This window comes from Rhipicephalus microplus, chromosome 1 (assembly GCF_043290135.1).
Source record: "Rhipicephalus microplus isolate Deutch F79 chromosome 1, USDA_Rmic, whole genome shotgun sequence".
Classification (NCBI taxonomy): domain Eukaryota; kingdom Metazoa; phylum Arthropoda; class Arachnida; order Ixodida; family Ixodidae; genus Rhipicephalus; species Rhipicephalus microplus.
This window is the reverse complement of record NC_134700.1, coordinates 267,734,274-267,747,378: the sequence shown is the minus strand read 5'-3', so window position 1 is coordinate 267,747,378 and position 13,105 is coordinate 267,734,274. Positions and strand designations below refer to the sequence as shown.

Genomic DNA, 13,105 nt, shown 5'->3' with positions numbered 1-13,105 from the left:
TTATCCCTCTCGTGTACTGAAAGGTGTCCGTCGTGGAGCCATTTACTACTCTAGGGGGGGCCTGACCCTATCGAAAGCCTTGGCCTGATCAAGTGAAAAAAAGGCTCCAGTGACTCTTTTCTGCGAAGTGTACTGGAACACGTCCCTTGTCGTGGTCAGATTTGAAAACATTGATCTGCCCGGGACTGCGCAAGCCTGGTGTGGAGCAATAATATCCGGCAGAAAGGTCTTTAGTCGGCTGTTCAAGATTGACGCCACGATCTTGTAGTCTACATTTAACAACGTGATCGGGCGCTAAGAAGCAGGGCCGTTCGGCGGTGCACCTTTTTTAAGAATGAGGACTACGCGCCCCATGCCGAAGGAGGCAGGTTTCGCGTGTCGCTCGAGGACCGTGTTGACTACGGCTAGGAGCGGTCCACATAGGCTCTCGAAAAAGGTGGCGTAGAAGCCCGCTGTGAGGCCGTCCCCACCGGGAGCCGAGTTTGGTGGCATTGACTGGATAGCGGCCCTTAATTCCTCTAACGTCGCTGCGCCGCACATGGTCGGGCATTCACCCTCTTCCAGACGCTTAAGGAATTTACACAGCTCCGACAGGGAAGCTGGCTCCGAGGCGATCGTTGTGGGGTCCGGCTCGTGAAAGGCTGTCTCGAAATGGTGCATGAAGGCCGCCTCGATCTCGACCGGGTCTGTCGCGACGGTACCGTCCGGGCGCTTTACTTCTGCAATCCGCACAGAGCCGTTTCCCCTTAGTTCACGTAGGACTACCTCTGGCCGCTCTTTCGAGGCGGCCCAAGTCGCGCGCTTTTCGCCAGAAGCTGCCCGAAGAAGCCGTTCGTACTGCACCTTGAGCGAGGCTAGGTAATCTCGTGTACAGGAGGTGAGGGTGTCAGCACTCTGAATGATACGCATTCTGCACAGTAACTCGTTCATCTGAGACGTCAAGCGCTTTTTCCTTTTACGGCCTTCGTCTTGGAGGAGCACCTTCCAGGCCTCCTTGATGTCGCCCCAGGTAGTCGGTGTTACGCGGGGGACTGCTCTAATTGAGGCCTCTATGAGCGTCTCGATCTGTGGTGCAGACACCGGATCCTTTAGTAGTGCGGAATCTAGGCGCCACGATGCGTCGGCTGGTTTGGGGCCAGGCTTTGCACGGAGGGTTGTTTGCAGTGGCGCGTGATCAGACAGAGCGGCGAGAGGGGGTGGCAACGGGACCACCTCGCACGCTGTTAGGGATGGAAGTAGGAGCTTTGGTAAGTACGCGTGGTCTAGCCGGCTAGCGGTGACCCTCGACACGCGGGTGGGACCGAAGTAGTCGTCGTGGAGGCGGACCCATGCGTCTGAAAGTCGGAGGTGTTCAAGAACTTTGATCAGTTCCTTTGCACAGTAGGCTGAGCCTCCGCAACCCGGTTCCGGATATCCCTCGCAGTGTCGACCACACAGTTGAAGTCTCCGAGGACTACGTGTGGGAGGAGGGCCAGCAGGTACTCGCCAAGCTCCCTGAAAAAAGGGGTTTGTCTCCGATCTTGTTACTGGCGCGTACACATTCACAAACCGGACTTTCCGCCAATCGATGAAAATGTCAAGCATTAATGTGCGGCCGTCAGCGCCAAACACGCAATTGGCTTTTTGCCTAAACCTCCCGGTGACGAACACTACCCCTACCCCGCATTACATGGTGCTCGTCAATGAGAAGAAGGCTTCGACGTGACAGAGGCTGCGGAAGCGAGCGACGTCGAGGGGGGATCGGAAATTCGTCTCCTGGACGAACAAGAAGTTGATTTTGCGGGCTTTCGCAAAGAGAACGACCGCGGTTTGTTTCGTCGTGTCGCGGAAACCGCGAACATTCCAGGTGGCGAAACGGATTTGATCAGCCATCAGTGGAACTAGGGTGGAGTGGAAACGAGGGGGGACGTGAGTGTGTGGAAGGGAGGGGTGGGGGCTAGGGAAGGCAGCACCTGGGGGAGGGAAACAGGAAGGGGCAAATGGCAGCGCCGGCGCGCACGGGCACTGCCATCTGACAAAGCGAAGGTGTTATCAAATCGGCTCCCTGGCTTTAGGGGGCGGTTCCCCTTTGCCTGAGGCGCTTTGGCCGGGCTTCTGCGTCTTCGCCTTCGGTGGGGCATCGCTGTCACTCGCCATCGCTTCTGGCCCAATTCGGCGTTGTCGCGCCTCTCTGCATGTGGCCCTCCTTCTCGTTTCTTTCTTGTTCTCCTCTCCCGGGCGCCGGCGCGAGCGCGAGCGAGCTCTCTGATCGCGGCCTGGCACCCGCTGGGACGCGAGTGGGTCAAGTTGGCGGTCTGTGTAGGGCGACGCTTTACCGGAGGGGGGCTAATAGGAGAGGGGCTGGTTTTGTGCAGCACGATCGAGGTCGTCAGGGAGCGCGTAATACCCGCGGCTCCGGATGGGCAATTCGTCCCTGGCGGGGTCGTTGGTAGCGTCGTCCAAGTCCTGAGCGCACACTGGGGCCAACCCGTTAACGGGTGTTTGGGAGGCGGTTGGGGGGGCCTCACGTCGCTCCAAAGTTTCGGCAAGTGCCGGGAATCTGTGGCCATCATCTTGGACTGACGGGGGGACGAAAGGCATAGGGGGACGATTGGGCCGAAACGCTTTCGAGGTCGCTCGATTCCGTTTCCGATGACATGGTGGCGGCATCGTCAGTCTTCTCGGGCTTGTCTTCCTCGTTGGCGGATGAATCCGGCGCAGTGCTTCCTGTGTGAGCAAGCTGGCATCCGTTTCACGGCCTTGGGCTGAGGGAGGCCTTGGGATGGGGGGGGGGGGTGCGGTCCTGTGTACGAGAACTTGTAAGCGAGAGGGGGGTTCGCCTGGCTTCTGCGACGAGGAGCCACTCGGCGTGACCGAGTTTGACGCGGCTAGGAGATGGTTCCGTAGTCGATGTATGGTCAGGGCATCTTGTGTAGAACAGCGTAGATGATGAGACACTGATGAAGTGGCTGGGAGGTCTTCATCCTGTCGACTTGTGTGACGCTATGATGAATGGCAGACGTGGCCTGGCTCATACGCCATGTTTTTTCCGTTCTGACTTCTTCCTTCTCGGCTTCTACCAGCCATCGCTACCTTCATACGTCACACACACACACACACACACACACACACACACACACACACACACACACACACACACACACACACACACACACACACACACACACACACACACACACACACACACACACACACATATATATATATATATATATCTGTGTGTGTGTGTGTTTTGCAGTGAGCAGATTTATTTTTGCGACATAGTAAGCCCTGTTAACCCGTCTGCAGTGACTCAGGCATCACTAAAGTACATTTGCACCTTCATTGCGAACACTGAAATTTTGATTAACGTACGTGGCTTACGGCAATTACGTCTTCCAAATACAGCCGACACATTCAGTAAATGTGCATTGTGGTTTTGACAAAAAACAGAGTGGTGTACAGCGGGAACCATTATTTTCCGGTGACGTGCGGTAATTGCACCTGAAAATTCGCGGTTAACGGCCGTTAAAAAGGGCGGGGCGAGTGTACGCTAATAACAGTCTCGTTACGTCCGCGGAAGTAAATGAATAACTGCTTGTAAAAGGTGCGCACGCTCGTCATCAACTGCTTATCGAAATTTGAGTCCGCAACTGTATATAGTTAAGCAGCACAAAATAATAGTCCAGAAAAAAGAAGTTTAGGTAGTGCCTGCACCTCATTGGCTGCTTTTGTTTTCCATTGTGACATGTAGAGGCAGTGGTTGTAAAATAGGTTATCGATGTTTCAGATGTTAAACGTAACTATACCTGGCTGTCACATGCTTGCACAGTGGGAGAAGAACTGGTTTTATGTGGAATGACGTCATTTGTCCCAACGTGTTAATAATTACACATTTGGTTTGAGATAGCAAGACAGAAAATGTAATAATTTCACCCATAGTGATGACGCTGCCAAGAAATGTGGAACTATAACTTTTTTATTGACTTAAATGTATTCAAGGTAGTAAAAGTGCATTCTTGCCTGAACAAATTGCACATAGGGGCTTGATGTGTGATCAAAAGAAAGTAAATTTTGGAATTTTGTTCATCCGTACTGGCCCTCGCTGTTTTAGAAAGTTTTCATACGTTGGTGCAATTCAAAAACTAGGGTGCCGCCATTAGCCCCCAACTACTCCTGTGTGCAATTTTCAAAAACACTAAGCATAATGGCTTTGGCACGCTCAAACTTCTGCAATTGCTCTTGTTCACGCTGCAGAACTTGATCCCGTAATTTCAGTAAACGCTGAAGGCTTTCTTCACTCTTCTGAAGAATTTCACGGAAGTTGTCGCCCACTTCTTCAACTGTTCTTTGCGCCGCAGTGCCAAGACCTGCAATGGAAAATTATATGTAGATATTTCATACATCCTGCATGACGTATAAGTTCATTTAGCGTGCATTTATCGTCTAAAACTTGCCCAGTGTTCATACATGCAATAGTAGTGTTTACAAAGAAACAGATAGGAAAAGAATAATGTGAAACATTTGCAAGGAGAGGAATTATAAGCTGCCGCCGTAGTAGCCCTATCTGATTCCCCATTCTGGCAACGTGTACCAGTAAACATTGTTACACCAAACTTTGTCTTTACCTGAACCACGTCTGAAAACAGGAAGAGTTTAGGAAATGAACATGAATGTTTTATGTAAAGCAGGTAGGAAAGAGGTCAACATGAAGTTCTGCAAAATGAGAACATCTCACTTGAGATTCCAAATGAAGCTTCATATTGCCGTCTGTGTGTGTCGCATGAATAGTTTTCAAAAGCAAGTGCTAATTCAATGAAAATATGCAGTTATGTACCAAATTTGTGTTGAAATAGTTGTCTTTGGCTAAGTTGATACATGACACTACGACATTATGCCACGATGATATGTAGTGGAGCAATCTATTGGGTCTTCAGCACGGTTTCTCATTGTTGGCTGTAGATATTCGGTTGTCCACTCCTGTCACAGAACGAGCGCTAAAAATGGGCGCCCGGCCAAATTGTCGCGAGGAAACGCCGGAGTGACGCCGCGAGGTCAAAAGAAAAAGAAAACAAACATCTAAAGGCTCCCCGGGCGCGCGCTCTCCCCTCGGAAGCATGGCTTCGCTGACGAACCTCCTCACCCCATATCGGCGGCCGAGCAAGGCCGCGAGATTTCTAGAACGAAAGGGGCGTGAATACGCCGGGTTGAGTCATCCATCGCGGAGGGCATTCCTACAGTCTCGCGCCTCTCCCCAGCCTTCGGTGCGTATCGCGCCGACGAAATGACGAGAACTTTCTGGAATGTCGTGCGGAAGGTATTTAACCGAGCAGCCGAGATGAGAGATCAGGAGAAGACGGAAGTTAGCGCCAGAGCGCGTAGGGATTCCGCCGTGTAGTCGGCGAAGGTTTTGTCCGTAGAGACAAAGCGGGAGAACAAGATGATTTCCACCTGAGGGGTGACGACTCGAGCTACAGGCAAGAGTGTGTGTTTACCGCTATCGAGCAAGGACGCGTGGCAACAGCTGCGTGTGGGAAGCCGACGTGTTTCCGGCGAAGAAGTTTGAAGCTTGGAGAGTGGCCTATTGAAGACGTGAGGTTTCCTGGAAGAGAAACTTCGGCGAGGTTTCCTGGAAGAGGAACTTCGAGGGCTGCGGAACGGTAACAACCCTGGACTTTGAGTGAGTGATTCTCGGAAGAGTATCATCTAGACTTTTGTTCCAAGAACTTTGGACTGAATAGGTTTTCTATCTCTTTAGTCTTTAAGTGTCTTGGTTGTTCAATGCATGCGACTGCATTGTAGTGCGTATTGTTGTCTGTGTCCGTTGTTTCGAGAGTGGCTGATTGTATTGTGTAGTACGTTGTTTGATTGGTTTGATTGGTGACATATTGTATGCAACTATTGTGGAGTGTGCATTTTTGTGTATTGTTTTCGATCAGCCATTATTGAGAATATAATTTGTTTGTTTATCAACTCTCGGCGCTGACTTGTTCTTTGGGCCACAGCCGGCATCCGCTGGCGCGCCAAAAAGGACCACTTCTAAATTGTCCACGCTTTCGTGGTGCGGTTCGGGGGGCCGATACTTCGGCCCTTGGAATTAGCCCGGCGATTGCCTCCCGAATTAACGGGACCTGGGTGTGACAACTCCACACATTGGTTTAGAACTGCTTTATTTTCCTTTTCTTTCTATTTATTCCTTGACCTAATTCCCTGTGACACTGTTGCCTTGTGGACAACAGAAATCTTGTCCTCTTCCTAACTCGAACAACTTTGTCCCATACGAATAAATAGACTATCCAGCCACTACTAGTTTAAAAGTAAAATTGGCCTGGTGTTTTGAGACCCGTCCCAAATCAGTCACCGGTTGAAGAAGAGACCAAATAGGTCTCGATATGCAGAGCCAGTTTTTAATTTTAATAATAAAAACTATAGAGTTAACGTGGCTGGAAAGTCTTTTTATTCTTACAATTTTACCCAGCTAGATAGATCTGCTCACTTTTTCCAAATATGCTTACTTTTTCCAATGTATGGTTCCTGCATTCTCAAAACTGCACCACGCTCCCTTATGAGTTGACGAAATGAACATAAATTTCTCTTACTGATTTCTCCACTGATTGATTGATATGTGAAGTTTAACGACCTAAAACCACCATATGATTATGAGACGCCGTATAGTGAAGTACATCAGCAATTTTGACCACCTGAGGTTCTTTAACGTGCATTCAAATTTGAGCACACAGGTCTACAACATTTCCGCCTCAAACGGAAATGCAGCCGCCACAGATAGAATTCGATCCCGCGACCTGTGGGTCAGCCGAGCACCTTGGCCCCTAGACCACTGCGGCGGGGCTTACTGACAACTATTATAGTTTATTCTCCCATGTACCTTTGTGCATACATGCACCTTCTCACCCAAGTGCTCGGCGATGCATCACTGGCCGAACAACGGGCTCTCATTTTCTAAACGGCTTTTCAAGTGTGCATGCAGACCTTATTGCAGATCAGTGCATCTGGAAGGGGGTGGGATGAGAGGGCATTCAATACTGGCAGCTTTTCTTTCAACCACATGACATGACCGGAAATGGTAGTCAGTAGTGTGTAACGTGCTAAATTGGCTGGCAATACTGAAGGCTGCTACCGGGGCGTGGTAATGAAGCTGTCTAGGTTATTGCTGATATATAAAAAAAGTATTACCCGAAAGTTCACACAAAAGCAGCGCCTTCCCCCCCCCCCCCCTCCGCAACGAGATCCTCACACTCATTTGGGTTTGCCAACACTTTTCGAAAGTATTATTTTAAGTCAGAATGATCCCGCTGCCTCACGAGTTTCTTGTCTAAGCGTTTGTTGTGTTTTTTGTTTTTCTTTTTTTCCGCACGGAGTTATTGCATTAAATACGCGTTTCGTATCTCACGCCATCCCCGAGAGCGCAGTGTCAACGAAACAAGGGAAGACGATGGGTGGCAAAGAGAAGATGGGCCACAGAACACCTGTACACTACCATGTGGTTGGGGCTGCCAAGGTCTGTACTAGCCCCTACCTCATGAACGCGTGGTAACACGTCAGAACGCGCTGCTTAGCGTCAGCCGAGCAAGCCAGATCGCGTGTTGACGCGCGTCGAAAAGAGCTAGCGCTGCCGTTCGGATTAGAAAGCACGTGACCGACCACACGAGTACGCGTGTACGTGAGTACGCCAACTTGACGTCATTTCCGGAATGATGATTCTCAGGAAATCCGCTAGAGCTGAGCCAGCGCCTCCTAGAATTTGCAAGGCCCCTTCACTCCCTTCGTTTCCTTGTCTGACGTCAGCACACCTAGCCCGACGAACTGGTGAGCATTGTGAGGACCGGTTGGGGAATGCAGGCTCAGTGACTCCCTTCGTTAGGGCGAGCCTGTTAGAACTTTTTGACCCTCGCAAAGCGAGGTTCTACGCTGCACAAGAATTTTGAAATAGTGCTGGTGGACGTTCTTCGGAGATATGTGCAAGTTTTGGCCCTGGCTGTGTTATTTGAGTACAAGCAGTGAAGTTTGTTCGCGTGAAATTACCAGGAAGTTCACAGGATAGGCCGCTGCTGCGTGCCGAACTGTCGTGGAAATTATGACGGTGGACCGAAGGTCCGCTTGTTCTCCTTCCCTAAAGACGACCGCAGGATAAAATGTAAACGCGCTATTCGTCGCGAGGACGTCGACATCGACACTCTGCGTGATCCGAAGGTAAGCATTTAAAATTTTTACCGATAAACCTTCACATAAAGCGAATTCTGTGTCACAGATCTGTGCTAGTGCAGTGCATTACGGAGCAGCGTCACTCTAGATTTCAATCCTTGCTAATTATAACGTTCTAGAATGTAATCAGGCAGAAAAACATATATAAAATGTTGCTAAACAATTTTAAAACATTCTTTTTGCTTTTGCATATCGCAGGTCTGCGAACTTCATTTCAAAGCAGAGTATTTGAGGACTACCACCACTTACACGGATAGCAACGGAAAGTCTATAGAAGTCAGTCGGTATTGCCTGGAGGAGCTAGATTTTGAATATGTCTTGCTTGCAAAGTTTCAGACAGACAGCCTCAAGGAGAGGTTTGGTCGTTACCGTCGGCTATGTGGATCCAACTACCATATTTCCGTCCAACAAATATTTGAATCAGAAACAAAACTGAGGCTTCAGAACTCGCTGGTTTTTCCTGATATGAAAGAACTGTCCTAACCTAGAAGTATTGTGTTTGATGCAGCCAAGGTGACAGAAGAATATGGCATTAAGTTGACTGAAGAGGACATGAAATAAAAAAAGGAAAGCTTGCCTGCAATAGTGTATATTTCAGGTTACTGCGCCCACGCCGCTCTCAGGAAAATTCCCTGTGAAGATTGTGCGGCCAACATCACGAGACAAGATAGGGATATACCAATGGTTGATGATATGCTAATCGAAGGCCTCACAAGAGGGGCCCTAAAACTTCCCCAACCAGTAGTAATAAGTGCTGTTCTGCACACACAAATCGTGCTTGAAAAGCTGACCTCGAAAGACAACACCGCCCGGTTTCATGCAGCACGGCACCAAAGGCAGCTTCTTCTCAGTGTGGTGAAGCACCTTTTAATTGACAATGAAGATTTGGACATTTGTTGCAAAGGACACCATCCGGAGACAGTGCTTCAAAACATCTTGTGGGCAGCCACCAACACCTTACTGAAAAACTACGTCCAAATGAAAACCGACAAGTTAACGGCGGCAAAGAAGGGCGCAACACTGAAGAGGAAACTGAAAACGCCCAATTAAGCTACCTTTAACGTCTTGAAGATTCACGTTAGAATAAATAAATGATGTCGTCTCCATGGAATATATTGGATCGTAGTTTATTTCTTTTTATTCAAAAAAATTGAAATGCGCCATACCATATTCTGGCACACTTCTAACGCTACGGCTTTCGGGCACAATAATCAAAGCTTCTTTTAGCATGTCTTAGTTGCACATAACTTGCCATCAAATTTATATCTGCACGCTTGGCAGAAAAGTACATATATGTGATTAGCACTCTGCGACTTCTGGAAGGCAACCCCACACACATCTAGTGCATGGAAGTGAGTAGAGCCTGGACGGCTAGCAGACAAACTTTTTCGCGAGGCGTGGCCCACTCGGGCAAGGTGCGTGACGTCACGGAGGGAGTGCGCAGGCCTTAACCTGTTCTAGGTGGCTTTGGCTGAGCTCGTGAGGACATGAATCACGGAGGAAAGAAAAACTGCTTTTTTCCTTCTTTCATGGGCCATGGTACAGTGCTCTAGAACTAGAACACTGTAGCCATGGTAGAGCGTACTAGCTAGAACACTGTAGCCATGGCATGAGTTTTGCCTTCCTCCATGGCATGAATGCTTGCGATTATGGCGTGAATGTAGCGGATGATCTGCATAATGAACTCACAGTCGCCTGATCCAGGTGGCCGGGATAAACTGCAGTCAAACCCTGTCTATACCCGACGCTAAGCGGGTGTTTGCCGCGGGTTACAACCTTCAGAATGTTCTCTTTGGGTGGCTGGTGTGGCCTAAATTTTCACGATGTTTATGCTAAGATTCAGATAGCTTGCATGCTACCTAAAGGAAGCATAGACGCTAACTGCTTGTGTTATCGGCACGTGGCCACACCCCGAGGGCGGGCGTGGTACACGCGAGTATTTTTCGGGTATTTTTGATTGTGTAATTCCTGCTACATGCAGTACAATATTCTGTTCACGTGTTCAAGGAATATCGACAACGTTTTCGCTCATTGTTGAAAAATTGTTTCAAGACTTCTGAGTACTTTTGTGCAGCTACATTTAGCGGCATGAAATTCTAGGCATCGGCATTAACGCGCTGCATAGCACGAAGTGATGTCACAAATGTGTGCTGCTTACGTTCGATTGCCATCTCGAGTGATGCATCCCCACGGTAACCGTCAGCTTCCTCTTCGGGATCGTCATTATCTGCATCACCTGTGCGAGACGTGCACACAAAATAAGATGCGATCAAACTTAAGTTACATAAGATACACATAGGCGAGCGTTAGGTTACTTAACGGGGGAGGGGGCAGGATTGCATGCAGAATCTTTTTTTTTTTTTGGGGGGGGGGGCTATTTTTTGGTCTAAAGTGGGGGGGGGGGGGGGGGGGCCGAGCACCCGTATGAGCCGGGAGGCAAGAGAAACGCGGCCCCCTCTCCCCCCATTGAGAAAAGTTTGAGGCTGAGTCCCCCCCCCCCTCCCCTTTTCGACAGTGGTCACACTGGGAAAACCAAAAGTAGGGCGTAGTTTTCCATCACAACAGTAATCAATTATGTTCTTACAGGAAAACGGAATTGTTACGAGGCTATGTTACAACATAGTGGAATTTTTCCAACATTTCCGCTGTGGTGATTTTTCTTGTAGGCTCTTATATATATTTATATATGCCCGCTGACGGGTGAGGTGGATGTAAGTTTGCCCCCCCCCCCCTCACTAGCGAAAGAGTTGGTACGCCACACTGCCGAGCACGCCAATGGGAAATGGTCATTTTGCGCTATGTATGCGTGGGGAAAAAGAATTCGGGTTGGGGGCCGAGGCCTGGTCTGCCAATCCTGGCTACCTGACTGGGAGTGCAGGAAGTGGTAGATCATCGCAGTCCCCGCCTCCTCTCCACTAGGTTAACATGTATGGGGCAGGCTTTGTCCCCTTTCCCTCTCGTGCAAACGCCTACAAAGATTACAGCAACGCAGTACAGGTACGTATATTACAAGTACTGCAAGTTCGCCTTACGTACAAGTCGTGACTTCATGGATGAAAAATTACCGGTAAAGGGTGAATCGGAGAATCATTCGAGCTCACTAAAACAATTGTTTTGTGTATATGGAAATTGTTAGCGATCTCCATGCTCATAACGTGCAATTTCCAGGGGCGCCTTATCAGGATTGCGAGTTGTAAAACTAAACTAGGAACAGAGGGCGACGCGCAATCCCCCTGTCCCTCGAGAGTAGCTAAGGGAAAGTCAGCCTAGGTACGTTAACACTTAGAAATGTCCAGGTAATATGCCTGATAAGTACCCGATGGAAACAAGAAGTGTCTCCGTAATACTCCCGAAACATCACCTTAAAAATTTCATTGTGTAGGTAATCTAAACTTGCAATGGGTATCTAAACTTGCAAGTGATCTAAACCGCATATCACCGGTATATTTACTCCATAAACGGACGATAAGAAGGACACGAAGAACTTATTGTTTCTGCGTCGTTGTTCTGTTTTCGCGCTATAAATATCGTCATGTCACACCAGCTAGCCCTAGCTGCCACACTCCATAAACGGGGTTGAAACGACATGGCCGATGTTTAACGTAGACCCTTATGAGATTGGCAAATTATGGGAAAGGGTTATTCGCCGGGCGTGTGTAAAACCGAAAGCATTTGCGGTTTTATAGCGTACCTTCAATAAATGAATAAATATTTGATTGAATATGTCTTTGTTTAACCACGATATTAAATTATGCCTATATTTATAATACATATTATATGAATATTTGCCTGATGCTTTTTTAACACGCAGCATATACTATTACGGATAAGTGTGTTAGCAGCATGTAATGTTACACTCTATTGTACTCTCAGAGGTAGCAGTGTCATTCATATATTGCTGTATGGCATACCTTTATCCGGTCTCTCCATCAAGAATTCACAAGCGCCAAAGCTTCCAGCTTCTCCAGGGCGCGCATCTCCGCCTGTAAACGTCAGAACGTGTGTTCGGCGGCATTATATTTTAAATGTATTCGCATGCGACACACGGCGTATTAACACGCGATGACGTACGCGGAAAGACACCTTCGTTCCCGTAGTCTTCAGGTGATGCCGTCGGGGTTTGCTCCATTTGAAGCAGCATGGGCTGCATGGAGACAGTTAACAAGCATCATGAGCGACTACATGCAACTGCGTTATTGTAAAGAAATAAGGTTACATTACCGCGTTGTTTTGCCCTTCAGTGCATTCGCCAGAAAAATCCATTTGTTGCAACAAGGTAGTGATAACTTGTGGGATATCCAAGAATGAGCACGGCTTCTACAAACAGCTTACACCTTTTGCAAGCAGACGGCTTACTTCTGTCAGACACAGGTTAACCAATCGATTGTTTCATTCCCGTTTTTAGTCTAGCCCGAACAAATCTCTTTTTATAAAGCTTATATTTTTGCGGTCTGCGGTGCCGGCAGCGCTCAGCACATTGCCTCCAAGTTTTTCATTGCGCGGCAATCACGGGAGCTATACCGAGAAATCAGTAGGTACGCAGAACTTCTATGAAGTGGCGCTAGCAGCGCGACAAGCGCATTTCATGCGTGCGCGCCTCATTTGAAACGGTGAAATATGTTGTTTAGGGCTGGAGGTGGGCAGCAGCGCTTTTTGTTGTCATGTTACCAAAGCTCAACCATGGTACTTTCGGGCTCAAAACGACTTTTTGCTCAAACTAAACCTGGATGAACCAATCAAATAAAAAGGAGGCCAGCAGACGACTTGTTTTTCAGTTCGTTGAACCGAAGTTACACTGAAAACAAGAGAACACCGGACAATCTTTTCCTCCACGACACAAACCCATCCAATCCGCCATCGTCGTGAATTTTCGCTTTCGTTACTGTGGTTTCAGTTCCTCGTG

The 13,105-nt window shown here is 48.5% G+C and overlaps 1 protein-coding gene and 1 pseudogene across 1 annotated transcript in view; one reads left to right on the top strand and one right to left on the bottom strand.

The window, feature by feature from the left end:
- The window catches only part of LOC142816969 (uncharacterized), a 52,506-nt gene that overhangs the window by 33,021 nt on the left and 6,380 nt on the right, over positions 1–13,105 (bottom strand). The gene's annotated exons all lie outside the window — the stretch shown is intronic.
- LOC142771312 (uncharacterized) lies at positions 8,668–9,252 on the top strand (annotated as a pseudogene).